The 17,961-nt window shown below is 44.9% G+C and overlaps 1 long non-coding RNA gene across 1 annotated transcript; it reads left to right on the top strand.

Moving 5' to 3' along the window:
* Positions 1–13,620: 13,620 nt before the first annotated feature.
* On the top strand, positions 13,621–16,818 carry LOC134911531 (uncharacterized). Its single transcript, XR_010176644.1, has 3 exons — positions 13,621–13,724; positions 15,016–15,570; positions 16,700–16,818. It is a non-coding gene; the product is annotated as an uncharacterized LOC134911531 (long non-coding RNA).
* The last annotated feature ends 1,143 nt before the right edge of the window (positions 16,819–17,961 follow it).

Here is a 17,961-nt window from a genome sequence, read left to right as displayed (position 1 = left end):
TTGTACAGTACAGTAGGCCATTGCTGTATCTTGCAGCTCAGTGTCACTTCAAGTATCCATATCTGTGCTGCATTGTTGTGACTGTGAGCAGTTTATATAGTAGTACAGTGCAGCATTTTGGTGACCAACAGTATATAGTTGTACAGTACAGTAGGCCATTGCTGTATCTTGCAGCTCTGTGTCACTTCAAGTATCCATATCTGTGCTGCATTGTTGTGAGCAGTATATATAGTAGTACAGTACAGTAGGCCATTGCTATTGATATAATAATATTACTGGCATATAATTCCACGGAGAACAAAAATGTGGAGGGTAAAATAGGGAAAGATCAAGATCCACTTCCACCTAGTGCTGAAGCTGCTGCCACTAGTCATGGCAGAGACGATGAAATGCCATCAACGTCGTCTGCCAAGGCCGATGCCCAATGTCATAGTAGAGAGCATGTAAATTCCCCCCAAAAAAGTTCCGTAAAATGACCCAAAAATCTAAATTAAAAGCGTCTGAGGAGAAGCATAAACTTGCCAATATGCCATTTACGACACGGAGTGGCAAGGAACGGCTGAGGCCCTGGCTTATGTTCATGGCTTGTGGTTCAGCTTCACATGACAGTGGAAGCCCTCATCCTGCCACTAGAAAAATGAAAAGAGTTAAGCTGGCAAAAGCACAGCAAAGAACTGTGCTTTCTTCTAAATCACAAATCCCCAAGGAGAGTCCAATTGTGTCGGTTGCGATGCCTGACCTTCCCAACACTGGACGGGAAGAGGTGGCTCCTTCCACCATTTGCACGCCCCCTGCAAGTGCTGGAAGGAGCACCCACAGTCCAGTTCCTGATAGTCAAATTGAAGATGTCACTGTTGAAGTACACCAGGATGAGGATATGGGTGTTGCTGGTGCTGAGGAGGAAATTGACAAGGAGGATTCTGATGGTGAGGTGGTTTGCTTAAGTCAGGCACCCGGGGAGACACCTGTTGTCCGTTGGATGAATATGGCCATTGACATGCCTGGTCAAATTACAAAAAAAATCACCTCTTCGGTGTGGAATTATTGTAACAGAAATGCGGACAACTGGTGTCAAGCCGTGTGTTGCCTTTGTCAAGCTGTAATAAGTAGAGGAAAGGACGTTAACCACCTAGGAACATCCTCCCTTATACGACACCTGGAGTGCATTCATCAGAAGTCATTGACAAGTTCAAAAACTTTGGATGACAGCGGAAGCAGTCCACTGACAACTAAATCCCTTCTTCCTCTTGTACCCAAGCTCCTGCAAACCACACCACCAACTCCCTCAGTGTCAGTTTCCTCCTTAGACAGGAACGCCAATAGTCCTGCAGGCCATGTCACTGGCAAGTCTGATGAGTCCTCTCCTAACTGGGATTCCTCCGATGGATCCTTGAGTGTAACGCCTACTGCTGCTGGCGCTGCTGTTGTTGCTGCTGCTGGGAGTCGATCGTCATCCCAGAGGGGAAGTCGGAAGACCACTTGTACTACTTCCAGTAAGCAATTGACTGTCCAACAGTCCTTTGCGAGGAAGATGAAATATCACAGCAGTCATCCTGTTGCAAAGCGGATAACTCAGGTCTTGGCAGCTGTGTTGGTGTTAGACGTGTGTCCGATATCCACCGTTAATTCACAGGGACTTAGAGAATTTCTTGAGGTAGTGTGTTCCCAGTACCAAATCCCATCTAGGTTCCACTTCTCTAGGCAGGCGATACCGAGAATGTACACAGACGTCAGAAAAAGAGTCACCAGTGTCCTAAAAAATGCAGTTGTACCCAATGTCCACTTAACCACGGACATGTGGACAAGTGGAGCAGGGCAGACTCAGGACTATATGACTGTGACAGCCCACTGGGTAGATGTATTGCCACCCGCAGCAACAACAGCAGCGGCGGCACCAGTAGCAGCATCTCGCAAACGCCAACTCGTTCCTAGGCAGGCTACGCTTTGTATCACCGCTTTCCATAAGAGACACACAGCTGACAACTTCACTGAGGAGCATCATCGCAGATTGGCTTACCCCAATTGGACTCTCCTGGGGATTTGTGACATCGGACAACGCCACCAATATTGTGCGTGCATTACATGTGGACAAATTCCAGCACGTCCCATGTTTTGCACATACAATTCATTTGGTGGTGCAGAATATTTAAAAAAAACGACAGGGGCGTGTAAGAGATGCTGTCGGTGGCCCAAAGAATGGCGGGCCACTTTCGACCTTTAGCCACCGCGTGCCGAAGACTAGAGCACCAGCAAACACTCCTGAACCTGCCCCTCCATCAGCTTAAGCAAAAGGTTGTAACGAGGTGGAATTCAACCCTCTATATGCTTCAGAGGATGGAGGAGCAGCAAAGGTCATTCAAGCCTATACATCTGCCTACGGTATAGGCAAAGGAGGGGGAATGCACCTGACTCAAGCACAGTGGAGAATGATTTCAACGTTGTGCAAGGTTCTGCAACCCTTTGAACTTGCCACACGTGAAGTCAGTTCAGACACTGCCAGCCTGAGTCAGGTCATTCCCCTCATCAGGCTTTTGCAGAAGCAGCTGGAGAGATTGAAGGAGGAGCTAAAACGGAGCGATTCCGATAGCCATGTGGGACTTGTGGATGGAGCCCTTAATTCACTTAACCAGGATTCACGGGTGGTCAATCTGTTGAAATCAGAGCACTACATTTTGGCCACCGTGCTCGATCCTAGGTTTAAAGCCTACATTGTATCTATCTTTCCGCAGACACAAGTCTGCAGAGGTTCAAAGACCTGCTGGTGAGAAAATTGTCAAGTCAAGCGGAACATGACCCGTCAACAGCTCCTCCTTCACATTCTCCCGCAACTGGGGCTGTGAGGAAAAGGATAAGAATTCCGAGGCCACCCGCTGGCAGTGATGCAGGGCAGTCAGGAGCGAGTGCTGACATCCGGTCCGGCCTGAAGTACCGGCCAATGATTACTGACATGTCGTCTACTGTCACTGCATATGATTCTGTCACCATTGAAAGAATGGTGGAGGATTATATGAGTGACCGCATCCAAGTCAGACAGTCCGTACATATACTGGCAGGAAAAAGAGGCAATTTGGAGGCCCTTGCACAAACTGGCTTTATTTTACCTAAGTTGCCCCCCCTCCAGTGTGTACTCTGAAAGAGTGTTTAGTGCAGCCGGTCACCTTGTCAGCAATCGGCGTACGAGGTTACTTCCACAAAATGTGGAGAAGATGATGTTCATCAAAATGAATTATAATCAATTCCTCCGTGGAGACATTTACCAGCAATTGCCTCCAGAAAGTACACAGGGACCTGTGATGGTGGATTCCAGTGGAGACGAATTAATAATTTGTGAGGAGGGGGATGTACACAGTGAAAGGGGTGAGGAATCGGAGGATGATGATGAGGTCGACATCTTGCCTCTGTAGAGCCAGTTTGAGCAAGGAGAGATTGATTGCTTCTTTTTTTGGTGGGGGCCCAAACCAACCAGTCATTTCAGCCACAGTCGTGTGGCAGACCCTATTGCTGAAATGATTGGTTTGTTAAAGTGTGCATGTACTGTTTATACAACATAAGGGTGGGTGGGAGGGCCCAAGGACAATTCCATCTTGCACCTCTTTTATTTATTTATTTTTGCATCATGTGCTGTTTGGGGCCAATTTTTTTAAGTGCCATCCTGTCTGACACTGCAGTGCCACCCCTAGATGGACCAGGTGTTTGTGTCGGCCACTTGGGTCACTTAGCTTAGTCATCCAGCGACCTCGGTGCAAATTTTAGGACTAAAAATAGTATTGTGAGGTGTGAGGTGTTCAGAATAGACTGGAAATGAGTGGAAATTATGGTTATTGAGGTTAATAATACTATAGGATCAAAATTACCCCCAAATTCTATAATTTAAGCTGTTTTTGAGGGATTTTTGGAAAAAAACACCCAAATCCAAAACACACCCGAATCCGACAAAAATTTTTAAGGGAGGTTTTGCCAAAACATGTCCGAATCCACGGAACCAAATCCAAAACCAAAACCCAAAACCCAAAAAATGTTTCCGGTGCACATCTCTAGTTTAATTGGAAATAACAATAGCGGTTTCATTATGGATTGTGTAGCACACTTGATTAACATTCAGTGTTATGTAAAAATCAGTGTAAAGAGGTTAGTTATGTTCTGAGAAGTCTGAACCAATCATATCACACCAGGGGGTTTAAACATCCTGGGTTTTTGAGTCCACCATACACCTTGACAAAGGCTCTGTGAGCAAAAACGCATTGGTGATATCTGGAACAGACTGTAGCAGACCAAAAGTGGGGAAAGAACAGAAGTTGCCAAGCCAGTGATTAGAAGGTGTTGCTATCCCGGGAAGTACCCTAATAACATCACTGAAACGTTATAGGGTGGGCACTTCTTGACACCCACACAATTCGGTACGCACATTTGCCCCATAAATTGGTGGATTCTGATTTTATTGAAGCTATTTTTCGTGTATACTTTGGAATAAACTGTACTTCACTATATAGCCTCTCATTTCTGTTTTGTTGGAGGAATACAGTCAGGGGCGGATTTACCGCTAGACATCTGAGGCAGGCACTTAGGGCCTGGTGAGTCTCAGGGGCCCGGCCGTACCCATCGACAGTGATCAGGAGACGCACTGCAGAGGACTTTAGATTAATGCTCCGAGGCTGCTGCGCTCTCTACCCCCCTGCTCCGAGGCTGCTGTGGGTAAGGTGGCTCGTTGTGTGCCCATTGCTATTACAGTATGGTACGGTGCGGTGTGTGGGTATTCAGCGCCGGCCCGACGCAGACGTACGGAGGGTGCTGCTGCTGACAGTGAGGGCGGGATGTACTATAAATGATCGCGGGTCATCGCCGGTCATCGCAATGATGCTAATCGCATATGTACTAATATATGCAATTAGTATCGCAAAGCGATACCATGGGTGTCCTGAAATCAGTGATGGTCGGCAGGAGAGGGTTTGTGGCGGGTTCTGTCACCTCCCAGCCCCAGGAGTTGATGTGTGCAGGGAGTTCCCGGGTGAGAAGGAGGAGCCCGGGGGTGGGAGGTCGTGAGCGGCAAGATGGCGATACCCCCGGCAGAGTAAACCCGGCAGTGGGGTCTTAGTACATTTGAAATTACGGTTTAACCCCTGAAAAGGGGGATTTAACGCATTTTTCCCTTAGTACATCCCGCCCTGACTGAGTCACCTTCACTCACTGTACAGCGGATCCACGGCGCTCCTTCGCCCAGCCCTCCACTCCAGCCCGCATGGCCGCCCAGCGGCTCTACGGTCTAGGGATGGCCATCGACCATCGATGATGCAGAATCATTGATGGTTTATGGCCAATGTAGAATACTTTTGCCATCAATGGGGGAGAACCAGATGGTTTTCCTCCATCGATGGAAAGGTATAACCAAATACTTTTTTTTTTGTGCTGGAACATGGAGCCTAGCTCTGCTTCCCTGACACCCGCTAAGCCCCGCCCCTGGTTTTTCATTGGTCCGCGGACTAGTCAGCAACTTTCAGTGGTGGCCATCGAGTGGTTTGTGTACCATCTATGGTTATCCTCGATGATATCGTTGATGGCAACCATTGGTGGACACCCCATCGATGGCCATCCCCACTATGGTCCTTCTCCGCCCAGCCCTCCCCTCCCACCCACCTGTCTGCCTGCCTGCCCGCTTGCCAGATCCCAGCGGCTCCATGATGATAGTCCCCCCCCTGTACGGCCCTCCGCTCCTGCAGCTCACCCTATATAAAGGTTACAGGGTTGTGGGGGAAGGGAACATAAGGAGATAACCTGCAGGAGAGACACAGGACAGGGAGCTGGGACCATGTCAGAGAAGGTATCTCTCTCTCTCAGCCCCCTTCACTCTCTCACTCCCACCTTCACTCTCTCACCCCCTTCTCTCTCTCCTTTCTCTCACTCTTCTCTTTTTCTCTCATCCCCTTCACTCTCTCACCCCCTTCTCTCTTTTCTCTCACTCTCTTCTCACTCTCTTCTCTCTCTCTCTTTCTCTCTCTCACCCCCCTTCTCTCTCTCCTTTCTCTCACTCTCTCACCCCCTTCACTCTCTCACCTCTCCTTCACTCTCTCCCACCCTCTCTCTCTCCTCTCTCACTCTTCTCTCTCTCCCCCCTTCACTCTCTCACCCCCTTCACTCTCTCCTTTCTCTCACCTCTTCTCTCTTTCTCTCACCCCTTCACTCTCTCACCCCCTTCTCTCTCTCCTTTCTCTCACTCTCTTCTCTCTCACCCCCGTTCTCTCTCTCAACCCCCCTTCTCTCTCTCACCCCCCTTCTCTCTCACCCCCTTCCCTCTCTCACCCCCCTCCTTCTCTCTCTCACTCGCTCCCTTCACTCTCCACTTTCTCACTCTTCTCTCTCACCCCCTTCTCTCTGTCATCCCTTTCTCTCCCCCTTCTCTCTCTCACACCCCCTTCTGTCTCTCACCACCCCTTCTCTTTCTCACCCCCTTCTCTCTCTCACCCCCCTTTCGCTCTCCTCTTTCTCCCTCTCACTTTTTTTTATCTCTCTCTCCCCTCTCCCCACTTCACTCTCACACCCCCTTCTCTCTCTCTCACTGTTTTTTTCTCTCTCACATCTCGCCCCTCTCTCTCTCACCCCCTTTCTCTCTTTCTCACATCTCGCCCCTCTCCCTCCCATCTACCCTCTGTTTCCACCCCCAGTGCTTTTATCAATAGTTATGCCATTTTTAAATAAGTCTAGTTTATCCAGTCAGTGGCAGTTCTAGGGGTGGGCATCGTGCAATTTGTATTAGGGGTTATACCATGGCATTATGTGTAAAAGAAGCTCTACTGTAGTGTAATGTGTAAGCTAACGTGCAGTATAATGTAACGGACGCTACTGTGCGGTGTAATATAATGGATGCCACTGTGCGGTGTAATGTTAGTAACGGACGCTACTGTGCGGTGTAATGTTAGTAACGGACGCTACTGTGCGGTGTATTATAATGGATGCTACTGTGCAGTGTATTGCAAGTAACGGACGCTACTTTGCGGTGTAATGTGAGTAACGGACGCTACTATGCAGTGTAATGTGAGTAATGGATGCTACTGTGCGGTGTAACGTGAGTAACGGACGCTACTATGCGGTGTAATGTTATGGATGCTACTAGGTGGTGTAATATAATGTAAGCTACTGTGCGGTGTATTGTGAGTAATGGACGCTACTTTGTGGTGTAATTTGAGTAACGGACGCTACTGTGTGGTGTAATGTGAGTAACGAATGCTACTGTGCAGTGTAATGTGAGTAACCGACGCTACTGTGTGGTGTCATGTGAGTAACGGACGCTACTGTGCGGTGTAATGTGAGTAACGGATGCTACTGTGCTGTGTAATGTGCGCACATTCAGTGGTGTAATAATGGTAATTACAGGGAGGGGACATAGTGCAATCAGTGGAGGGGGAAAGTAATAGAATATTAAAGGAGCAAAAATGACAGGGCCGGCTCCAGACCTACTAGCACCCTGAGCGAAAAATTTAAAAAGCGCCCCCTACCCCTCTAATGCGCGCTCTGAAGGCACGCGCGCTCCTGGGAAAGCGGGCGTGGCTTCACAACTTTATATTATCAAACTCTATATATTTCTTTTCATACACCCCTCTATACACACACAGGCCCTCATTCCGAGTTGTTCGCTCGGTAATTTTCTTCGCATCGCAGCGATTTTCCGCTAATTGCGCATGCGCAATGTTCGCACTGCGACTGCGCCAAGTAAATTTGCTATGAAGATTGGTATTTTACTCACGGCATTACGAGGTTTTTTCTTCGTTCTGGAGATCGGAGTGTGATTGATAGGAAGTGGGTGTTTCTGGGCAGAAACTGGCCGTTTTATGGGAGTGTTTGAAAAAAACGCTACCGTTTCTGGGAAAAACGCGGGAGTGGCTGGAGAAACGGAGGAGTGTCTGGGCGAATGCTGGGTGTGTTTGTGACGTCAAACCAGGAACGACAAGCACTGAACTGATCGCACTGGGAGAGTAAGTCTCGAGCTACTCAGAAACTGCACAGAGAAGTATTTTCGCAATATTGCGAATCTTTCATTCGCAATTTTGATAAGCTAAGATTCACTCCCAGTAGGCGGCGGCTTAGCGTGTGCAATGCTGCTAAAAGCAGCTTGCGAGCGAACAACTCGGAATGAGGGCCACAATTAGCAGCCTTACACATATGGGCCCTCATTCCGAGTTGATCGCTAAGAGTCATCGCATCGCAAATGTCCGAAATGTAAGTATCTGCGCATGCGCAAATGCGTGATTACGCATGCGCGAAGACATACGTACGACAACTGTGCAAAATTACTTTGGACAAAAAAAGCCGTAACTGCCAAACGAAAACAAGGAGTGGCGTGGGCGTGGCGGAGGCGAGACTTCGCAATGCTCCGACATGGGCGTGAAAGTGGGCGTACTGTGTGGGAGTATGCAACTTGCAATGGGCGTGTTTTTCGCACATAAACTTTGTCGCTGTTAAAACTAACATAGGAAACCGTAGCAATATTCACGCAGCAGCAGAGTAGGTCTGCAGTTACTCTACATTTGCGAAGTACTGGTACAAGTGTGTATGCAGTAATTAGCAGTTAATTGGAGAGCACATTCATCTGATGTTCAATTACTTGTTAATTACTGAGCCCATGAAAGTTACCAACCAGCAATTGACTGAACACACATTACATGTTTATTCTACTCACATATTAATCTCACACACTGTTAAATAAGGTTGTTATTTGTGTTTAACTTGGTGTGTAAGCATTGTGCAGAAATGTTTGAATGTGTGTTAGACTACTAAATACAAACAAGTTACATTTTTATTTAAAGTTATATAATTCTGCAACATTCTGATCAATTAACCAACACCCACATAATGCCGCATACACTATGATTTATTTTTAAAAGTCACAATAATATATGTTTTTAACATCTGTCAATGTTTTCAATGATGTCATGTTGTCCAAAGATATTTTATCAAGTTGTCGTGTCTGTTTTATTAATATGGACATTAAAGTGTGGTGCAAAACATACCTTTTTTTTTTTTTTTTTTTTTTAAATTTGAAGGAGAATTAGCAGATTGGTCACCAAGTGTCTATATGTTGACATAATCTTTTTGTAAGTAAGATTTTGCTAATGCATTACCTTCAAGAAATTGCACACATTTTGAATTTATATTTTTTATTTCAGAAATAATATGATCCAACATTTAAACATGGCTCCACATGAGTCTCACAGGCAGAGATAGACCAAGCACCAAGCAGATGGCACTGACAAAAATTATATTGCAGAACTCAGTACTCTGCAAATTTCTGCTTCTGACAAAAGTATCTTATAAATTCAACATATTTCACACCCTGCCACACAAAAATGTGACACAAACTGAGAAATAATTAGTATCCACCACACAAACACAACAATACACAGCACACTAGTGAGAGGAAGATGGCTCTGTTGTTTTTTAAAAGAAACTCACAGGCTACAATTCCTCCAAACAGAAAAAAGACATTTCACTAAGAGGGAGTGATCCATTCTGGCCACACAAGCCAAGTCCAAAATAACATAGAGGCAACTACAAAAACATGGGTGCTGCCCATCTGGAGAGACATCACTTTCTTCTTTTTCGCCCCGCCTAAGGCTGATCTTCTTTGCTTGGTCTGCGGAGTGACCTTCGTTGGGCCTGCCCAGTGTCCTGTTCTTCCTGGGCAGGGGCAGGGGAGGGAGCCGATGTGGTTGGCTCTCTGCCACTGTGGGCAAGGGAGACAGCGATGGCCTGGAGCCCTTGCAAGATGTTAGTTGCAAGGCTTTGGTTTGAGGAGGCCAGTTGTTCTTGGGCCTGCCTGATCTCTGCCAGACTTTGGCAGAGTTGAGCAACACCTTGCTCAACACAGGTTCGGATCTCAGTGAGCCGGACAGTTATCTGGCTTACCTCCCGGATGACCCCGTCTTGAAATGTGTTTAGGCTCTCACCATACCTAGCAATTTCAAGCAGGATCTCCGGGATAGCAGAGGGTTGGGTGGGGGGGCCAGTAGGAACCTGCATAGGTGGGTTTTGTTGGCCCACACTGGCAGACCCACTAGGTCCCTCCACCTCAGCCTCAACCACATAACCGGCCTGTGACTCAAACTGTTCACCCCCCTGTGCTGTGTTTTGTGGCAAGCAAATAGAAGAATGTGTGGGGGAAAAGTTGGAGTCAAAATTAGTTTAAGATTATTAATACAGTTCAAATTTCAGACAAATACATGTGTAAACTTACCTTCCAAGTCATGTCCCGTCAGAATCTCAGGCAGGTCCGTGTCCATATGAGACACCCCTTGGCCCTCCTCATAACTCACACAGGCCATCGCCATCTCCTCCAAGTCAGTATACTCCACAGCGACAGGTGGTCCCCCCCCTGTTGCCCTTGAGGCATTCCACTCCGCAGCCCTCTTTGCCTTCAGGCGGGATTTGAAGTCGGCCCACCTACATAAATATTGTGAAAGAGGGAAAAAGTTGAGTCTTCTTATTGTTCAAAGTAAATATATAGCACACATGTTCTGCTTGTGTTTGCTAGACATAACATGACATGTAACTACATTTTTTATGCAACTTAGCACAGAAAAAGGATTGTCAAGATGCACTTACCGTCGTCTCACTTCCTGTGATGTTCTGACGACAGAGCCAACTTCATTCACAGATTTTGTGATGTCTCTCCAGATGCGTTCTTTGGAAGCAGCCCCCATGTTTTTGGGGCCCCTATGTATTTTGGACATGGCCTGCGTGACCAAGACACGCAACTCCCTCTTAGTGAATGCAGGCTGTCTTTTTTTCCGTCTGGAGGTAGCCTGTGAGGTTTCTTCAGGTTGGTCATCTCCATCTTCCTCCTCACTAGCAGCTTCTGTCTGCTGTGTTTGTGTGGCTAAAGTCAATTCTCCCTCAGTTTGCTCACTATGTGTGTGTGGCAGGGTATCCACACTCAATTGTTGAGGTTCAGAAGCAGAAATTTGCAGAGTACTAGGTCCTGCATTAACCTCCGCAGAGGCGTATTCTAACAAGCGCCTTTGACACTCTATCCGTTGTTTCTGCAATGCCATCTGCTGCTCTGCAATGCGGTCTATCTCTGCTGCGATTTGCTCACGAGAAGCCATGTTTGTGATGACGTGTGTACGCCGAGGTGTGTGCGCTTATATACCTACGTGCGACTCGTTAATTCACACAGGTGTACACTGTTATTCTGTTGAATGATTGCACTGCTTATTTAAGGGCCTACTGTGCATGCTGTGTGTTGGTAGTTTGGCGTTTGAGTTGTTGGCTTGTGCGGGAAGGTGATAGTGGAATTGGCAGAGTGAGTAATTGTCAAGCATACCTTTGTCCTTTTCTTTGCGTTTTGAATATAGACAGTGGCATTTTTTGTGGGTATTTTCGTTTGTGAGTATTCAGTTTTTTTTTTTTTTTTTTGTGTTGGCAAGTTTTTTTAATACATTTTAATATTTTAATTTTTATAACACATATATATTTTGCAAGTCCATTTGTGAAAATATTCCCGTGCTTCTTTGTTTTGACTGTCATTAGTGTTCTCTTGTAGGAATTTACTTTTTGGTGCGAAAAACCAATTTTGTCTTCATTTTTGGGTGTGGTCCACAAAAACAAGACTTTATTTCTTTAGGAGCAGGTAAGTGTCGTTGGCCTGTGTTGGAGCTTGTTTGTTGGAAGTGTCTGTATGCTGTTTTTGACTGTCATTTGTGTTCTCTTGTAGGATTTTGTTTTTTTGGTGAGAAAAACCAATTTTGTCTTCATTTTTGGGTGTGGTCCACAAAAACAAGACTTTATTTCTTTAGGAGCAGGTAAGTGTCCTTGGCCTGTGTTGGTGCTTGTTTGTGTTTGTTCAATTTTTGTATTTTTTTTTTTGGTAAAGTTTGCTAAACAAAGTGTTTGGGTTTTCCAGGATTGATCTGCAAAGTAGTGTTTGTCTTTCCTGGACTAGGTACTAAATTTCTTATTTTTTGGGTTTTTTTTTTTTATAAAGTTTTTTTGCATTAATATATGTTTTTTATATCCAAATATTAAATTTAGTTTTATTTGCTTTTTATTATTGCATTTTGGACATGAATTCAACACAGAAAAAATGTACGCTCCTGCAGTAAGTTGACACCACAATTGTAAAAACAGTTATTGTGTAAAATTTTGGAAAACTTTGAATTTTTTTTTTTTTACATTTCTTAACATTCTCTCCAAAAAGTGTGTGATGTCAATACATATTGCGGCAGAAGCCCTACCTCCCCAACCCACGCCAGCACTCCCACCCCAACCGCCAGCCCCACAACCACAGCCGGCTCCTCATCAACCAAGGCAACGGAGGCGTGCTAGGCCACCAATTTGCAGAACCCGTGTCATACTTTTTGGGATGCCAGATGATGTGGTGGTGCGTAGATACCGGCTGCCACCACATCTAATCCTAGACACTCTCTCCATAATAGAGAATGATCTGGAGTCTGAAATTCGGTATCCTACAGCAATACCACCATTGACACAATTCCTTGCAGTGTTACATTTTTTGGCCACAGGATCATTCCAGCATGTTGTTGGAGACCTGGTTGGCATGTCGCAGGGCCAGTTCAGTAAGGTCCTGCGACGTGTCTGCCAGGCTTTCATCAAGCGTGTTAAGCAATTTATTGCTATGCCTTTGGATGTTGGTGCCCTAGATGTGGTGAAGCGGCAATTTGCGGAAGGTGGTAGTCGCTTCCCACATGTTATTGGGGTTGTGGATGGCACACATGTTGCTATTCAGCCACCAAGACATAATGAAGAAATTTATAGAAACAGGAAACTGTTTCATTCTCTGAATGTAATGGTTGTTTGTGGGCCATCCCTCCAGATCCTTTCCCTGAACGCAAAGTTTACAGGAAGTTCCCATGATGCGTATGTCATTAGACAATCAGGGATATGGCAGAGATTAAGATCAAGTCAACGACCAGACATGTGGTTATTGGGTGAGTTGTTGCTCAAATATTTTAGTTACAAACTTACAAAAATATATGAAATTTGTGATCTAAAATTTTGCTTTTATTCCAACAGGAGACCGTGGATATCCTTGCACCCCCTGGCTCATGACTCCTTACCGTAATCCCAGGCCAGGACCACAGATGGCATTTAACTCCGCGCTTACTGCCACTAGGCAGCTGGTGGAGCGCACAATTGGTGTCCTGAAAGGGCGCTTTCGTGTGCTCCACCGCACGGGTGGCGACATCATGTATTCGCCGGAGATGGCAAGTAAAATAGTGGTCCTGTGCGCAATACTCCATAATATCGCGGTAAGGAGTAGTGTCGAGCTTCCTCAGGCAGAGGAATTGCCTGATGAGGAGCCAGGGGTTGTGCCACGCTTCGGTGGGGGGAGTGTGACACGGAGGGGGAGCCAAGTGAGGGCAAGAATTGTAGCAGAACATTTCAGGTATAGTGTTTTTAACATTTATATTTGCACAAATAATACAACCCAGTATGCTTATGTATTTTTAAACATGATTGCATTTAGTATGTTCTTGTAAAGTGATTGGGTAATGCTGTTGTTGTGTTGGAATGTTTTTTTCTTTTTAAACACAAAAAACAAAAACACGTTAAGCTGACAATGTTTATGTAATAATTTAAATACTGTAATGATAATAAATAGTGTCCTTATTTATTTTATATCCTCAAATCCTGATTATGTAAACAAACACACAAACAAATGATCCTCAATGTTTGACACTTTGTGACTGTCCAGCTGAATGATCACACGACCTGTGGTGAGTACACAGATATGTTTAGTAATTTTCAGTAAAGTCTGTGTCTCTGTGTGTTTATTCTAATTGTTTCTAACAAACATTTTCGCTTCTGCTAATGCGAATTTCCGCTCGTGCAAAATAACTCTCTGCTCTTCACAGCATTGCAAAGATCAATAAAGTTATTAGAAATGACATATTTTTGGCCAATCACATGCTAACAGACACTATAAATATATGCCCAAATAAGGAAAACGCCATTGCCATGATGCGTGCAGCACCGTTCTCCAGGCGGGAGCTCCGCGTGCTGGTAGCGGTGATGGACCGCCGCGTAGGCCGCGTTGGGCGCTTCATCCCCAATCGGGTGAAGCGCGAGGCCTACGCGGAGGTCCGCCGCCTGCTGCGGACTCGCGTCCGCAGCAGGCGGACAATCATCCAGCTCGAGAGGCGATGGAGTGATCTCCGCAGGCGACTCCAGATTTGTTGGCGGAGATCCGCCAGCAAATCCGTGCTCTCCATACCCGAAGTAAGTTACATTACATAAGATTTTTATCTTAAAATGTGATAATGCTTGATCTTCCCAATTTTGAACAAAAGGTTTTTTGTAAACCATTGTGCAAAACCATGTGCACTGCAGGGGAAGCATATGTAACATGTGCAGAGTGAGTAAGATTTGGGTGGGGTGTGTTAAAGCATCTCAATAATTTGCTGTGTTTAAATTAAACAGCCTGTATTTTCCATGCCCATAATTGAAAAAGTCCACCAAATCTAACTCTCTCTGCACATGTTATATATGCAACCCCTGCAGAGCACATGCTTTTGGACAATTGCAAACTAAATTCCAGCTGTAATCCCCTTTGAATTACCTACATTTTACAGTAAGTGGTAGGCTAATTGCAACCTTCAGTCTCCTTTTTAGGAAATTAGGTCAGTGTGTGTGGTTAGGGGAAACAGTACTGACTGTAGTAAAGTGACACGAAACAAGTGCATGTTTCCAAGAAATAAGAAGCAGCCAGGAAACTGGTCCAAAATACTTGATAAGTGCTGGCTATATAATAAGGGCCCTTGAATAGTAATCTGGTGATGTTGCCTAGACAAATCACTATGACTCAATGGACTAGATTAAGGAATGAGCTTCAAAGTTAAAGTTTGGCTTCATTTTGTTTGCTATGGCCAACATGAAGAGGATCTTAACATGTTTGATTTTCTATTTTAAATTTTATTAAAAAAAACATGTAACATAACATTTATATTTAAAAATCAATACTATGTAATTTGGCATGATTAAAAAATGTGGACAATATTTTCATTCTAGGACAACAACAACGGCACAACTCCCCACCCCCTTCCCCTTCCCACTCCCCCTCCCCTTCTCACTCCCCCTCCCCTTCTCACTCCCCCTCCCCTTCACACTCCCCCTCAGCTTTCCAGTCCCCCTCATCTTCACAGTCCCCCTCAGCTTCCCAGTCCCCCTCAGCTTCCCTGGCCCACTCCACTTTCCATTCCCCTTCTCACCACACCTCTCCATCTCTTTCTGGGACCCCTTCTCCTCCTTCCCATACCCCTTCTCCTTCCACTTCGACATCCCCATCTGAACCCCCCTCACCCTCTATTGCTTTAAATTTCTCTCCGCCCCCCTCGCCCTCTCAATCAGACCCCCCCTCTGAAATTGCGGCACTAATCCAGCCTCCTTCCCCCATCCAGCCTCCTGCCCCAATCCCTCCTCCTTCCCCAATCCCTCCTCCTTCCCCAATCCCTCCTCCTTCCCCCATCCAGCCGCCTTCCCCCATCCAGGCAACATCCCCACCAAGTGAATGGGCAGAGGAAGCCCCTGCAGAACATTCCGGGAGTCTGGATGTTTCCGAGGAAAGTAAGTTTATTTAAATTTTATACAATAAGATTACCCACTTACACTTACAATGGCAAAACATGCAGTGTTGTACTGTTTGAATTCTTGGACCCTGGAAAAATAATTAAACATTTCATCATGGTGTACATGTTGCCTTTACATATTTGTGAGTGTCATTATATGTACAGTGTGTATGTGTGCAATGTTTTGTGTGTCCACTCTAGGTTGACACTCATTAGGTAGCCAGGGTTGCCAGGACAACAGGGTTTATATGTGTTACTTTTTCAGTGAAACAGTTAGACCTGAGTGGAGTTTAGTATGTTGTTTGCCTTTTACACTTGGGCCTGTGTAGTCTGAATATTTACACTTACAAATCACATGCTTCACTTTGTTATGCAGCCTAATGACACACTGTTTTTTTGTGTGAAAGTTACATTCTCAAAATTAATAATTGTTCGAGTCAAACATGTTTCCACTTATTTAGTAAGGGCACCTTTCAGGGAGTGTGGGAATGCTATGATATGTTGGGCTGCTGAAGATGTGTTTATGCAGTGTGATGATGCAGGACCAACCCCCTAAAAAAATAAAAAAAAATAAACAACAAATGGGAATGAATGCCAACATGGTGTCACATTGACGAAGATGGTAGTTATCTTTAACATGGGATGTCGGACATAGCAACCAATAAGATTATACTTAAAAAATTGGGAGCCACTTCTACAATATAATAATCATATTTTGGCTTGATTGCTATGGGCAACGTTCCATCTTAAATATAACTCACATAGTAGTAAATGTAACACATGGTCTGGAACACTTTAAAATCTGAAAAAAAGGCTGAGCAGGCTTGTGTGTTCTGCTAATGATTGTACCATAAAACAGCCAGGATGTAGTAATTTTGCCATTAAAGCAGACCTGTCCAAACTGCGGCACTCCAACTGTTGAGAAACTACACATCCCAGCATGCCCTCACACAGCTTTGCCATTCCCTGACCACAAAACTGTGTAAAGGCATGCTGGTATATGTAGTTTCACAACAGCTGGAGTCCAGCAGTTTGTACATGCCAGCATTTAAGTGTGCTTTGCGCCTTGCTTGGCTAATAAGTAATGTAATTAAGTTATTAATGTTTGTGTTGCATCTTAATTTCAGATGTTGCAGTTGGAGATCCCACAAGTTTTGCAGGGATTCTAAACACCATGCGCCAACACCTGCAAGCAATGCTGGATTGTGTGGACCATTTGGAAAAATTTGCATAATTTAGAATATTTGATTTACCAAAAAAACAAAAAAAAACAAAAAAAAATAAAAAAAAAGTTGTTTAAAGTTAACCGGGTGTTGTGTTTCTTAATGCAAAAAAGGATCAGCAGATTTGCAGGTAGAATTTTTATGACAAAAAAATTACACACATCTAACGTTACATTTTTACCCAAAAAAAAAGGATAATATTGTGTTAAGAAACATGTAAACACCTTCATTCACAAACAACACCTTTAAAAATTAAAAAAGTGAAGAAAAAAAAAAAAACAATTTACACTTTGACATGTTGATGGGCAATTATGGCAACAAAGTGTTAATCTGGTTTTGTTCACAGACTTAATTGTTTTTGAACATTAACAATCAAAACACTAATTGGGTTCGTAATTGAAAAGGGCTTGTGGTCTTTAAAAGGAAAGGTGTAATTGCACTTAATAGTCCAAAAAAACATTTTTGTGCGTTTTACCTTAAAAGTGTGCACTTTTACGCCAAACTTTGTAAATATACTCAAACTTAGTATTTTTACGATTAAGTATGTGTTATTGCGATGATTTCGCAATGCTGCGATGGTTTTGCATTACTGCGATGTCATTTGGCGTACGCCCACTTTGTGTAATACTGCGTGCGAATTTGCAAAAATACGTTGAGGGCGGAAGTTCGCAAAATTACTACATTAACGCAACTTTGCGAATATGTTGTGCGTCCGAAAAACTTAGCGATCAACTCGGAATGAGGGCCATTGACCACGGTACTGTTTCTTACATATAATGTCCCCAGTATAGTGTCAGATACACAAAACGTTCCAGTAACATGCTACACTTACGCCCCCAACAGTGCAGTGCCAGATGCACATATGACCCCCGCAGTGCAATGCCAGATACACATTATATGCCCCCAGCAGTGCCATACCATATACATATTATATCCCCCCCACAGTGCTGCTAGATACACAAATGCCCCCACAGTGCTGCCAGATACACTAATGCCCCCACAGTGCTGCCAGATACACTAATGCCCCCACAGTGCTGCCAGATACACTAATGCCCCACAGTCCTGTGTCCTGCCAGATACACTAATGCCCCCACAGTCCTGCCAGATACACTAATGCCCCCACAGTCCTGCCAGATACACTAATGCCCCCACAGTCCTGCCAGATG

This window comes from Pseudophryne corroboree, chromosome 4 (genome assembly GCF_028390025.1).
Source record: "Pseudophryne corroboree isolate aPseCor3 chromosome 4, aPseCor3.hap2, whole genome shotgun sequence".
Taxonomy (NCBI): Eukaryota; Metazoa; Chordata; class Amphibia; order Anura; family Myobatrachidae; genus Pseudophryne; species Pseudophryne corroboree.
The sequence above is the reverse complement of the archived record's forward strand: the minus strand, read 5'-3'. Positions and strand labels throughout refer to the sequence as shown.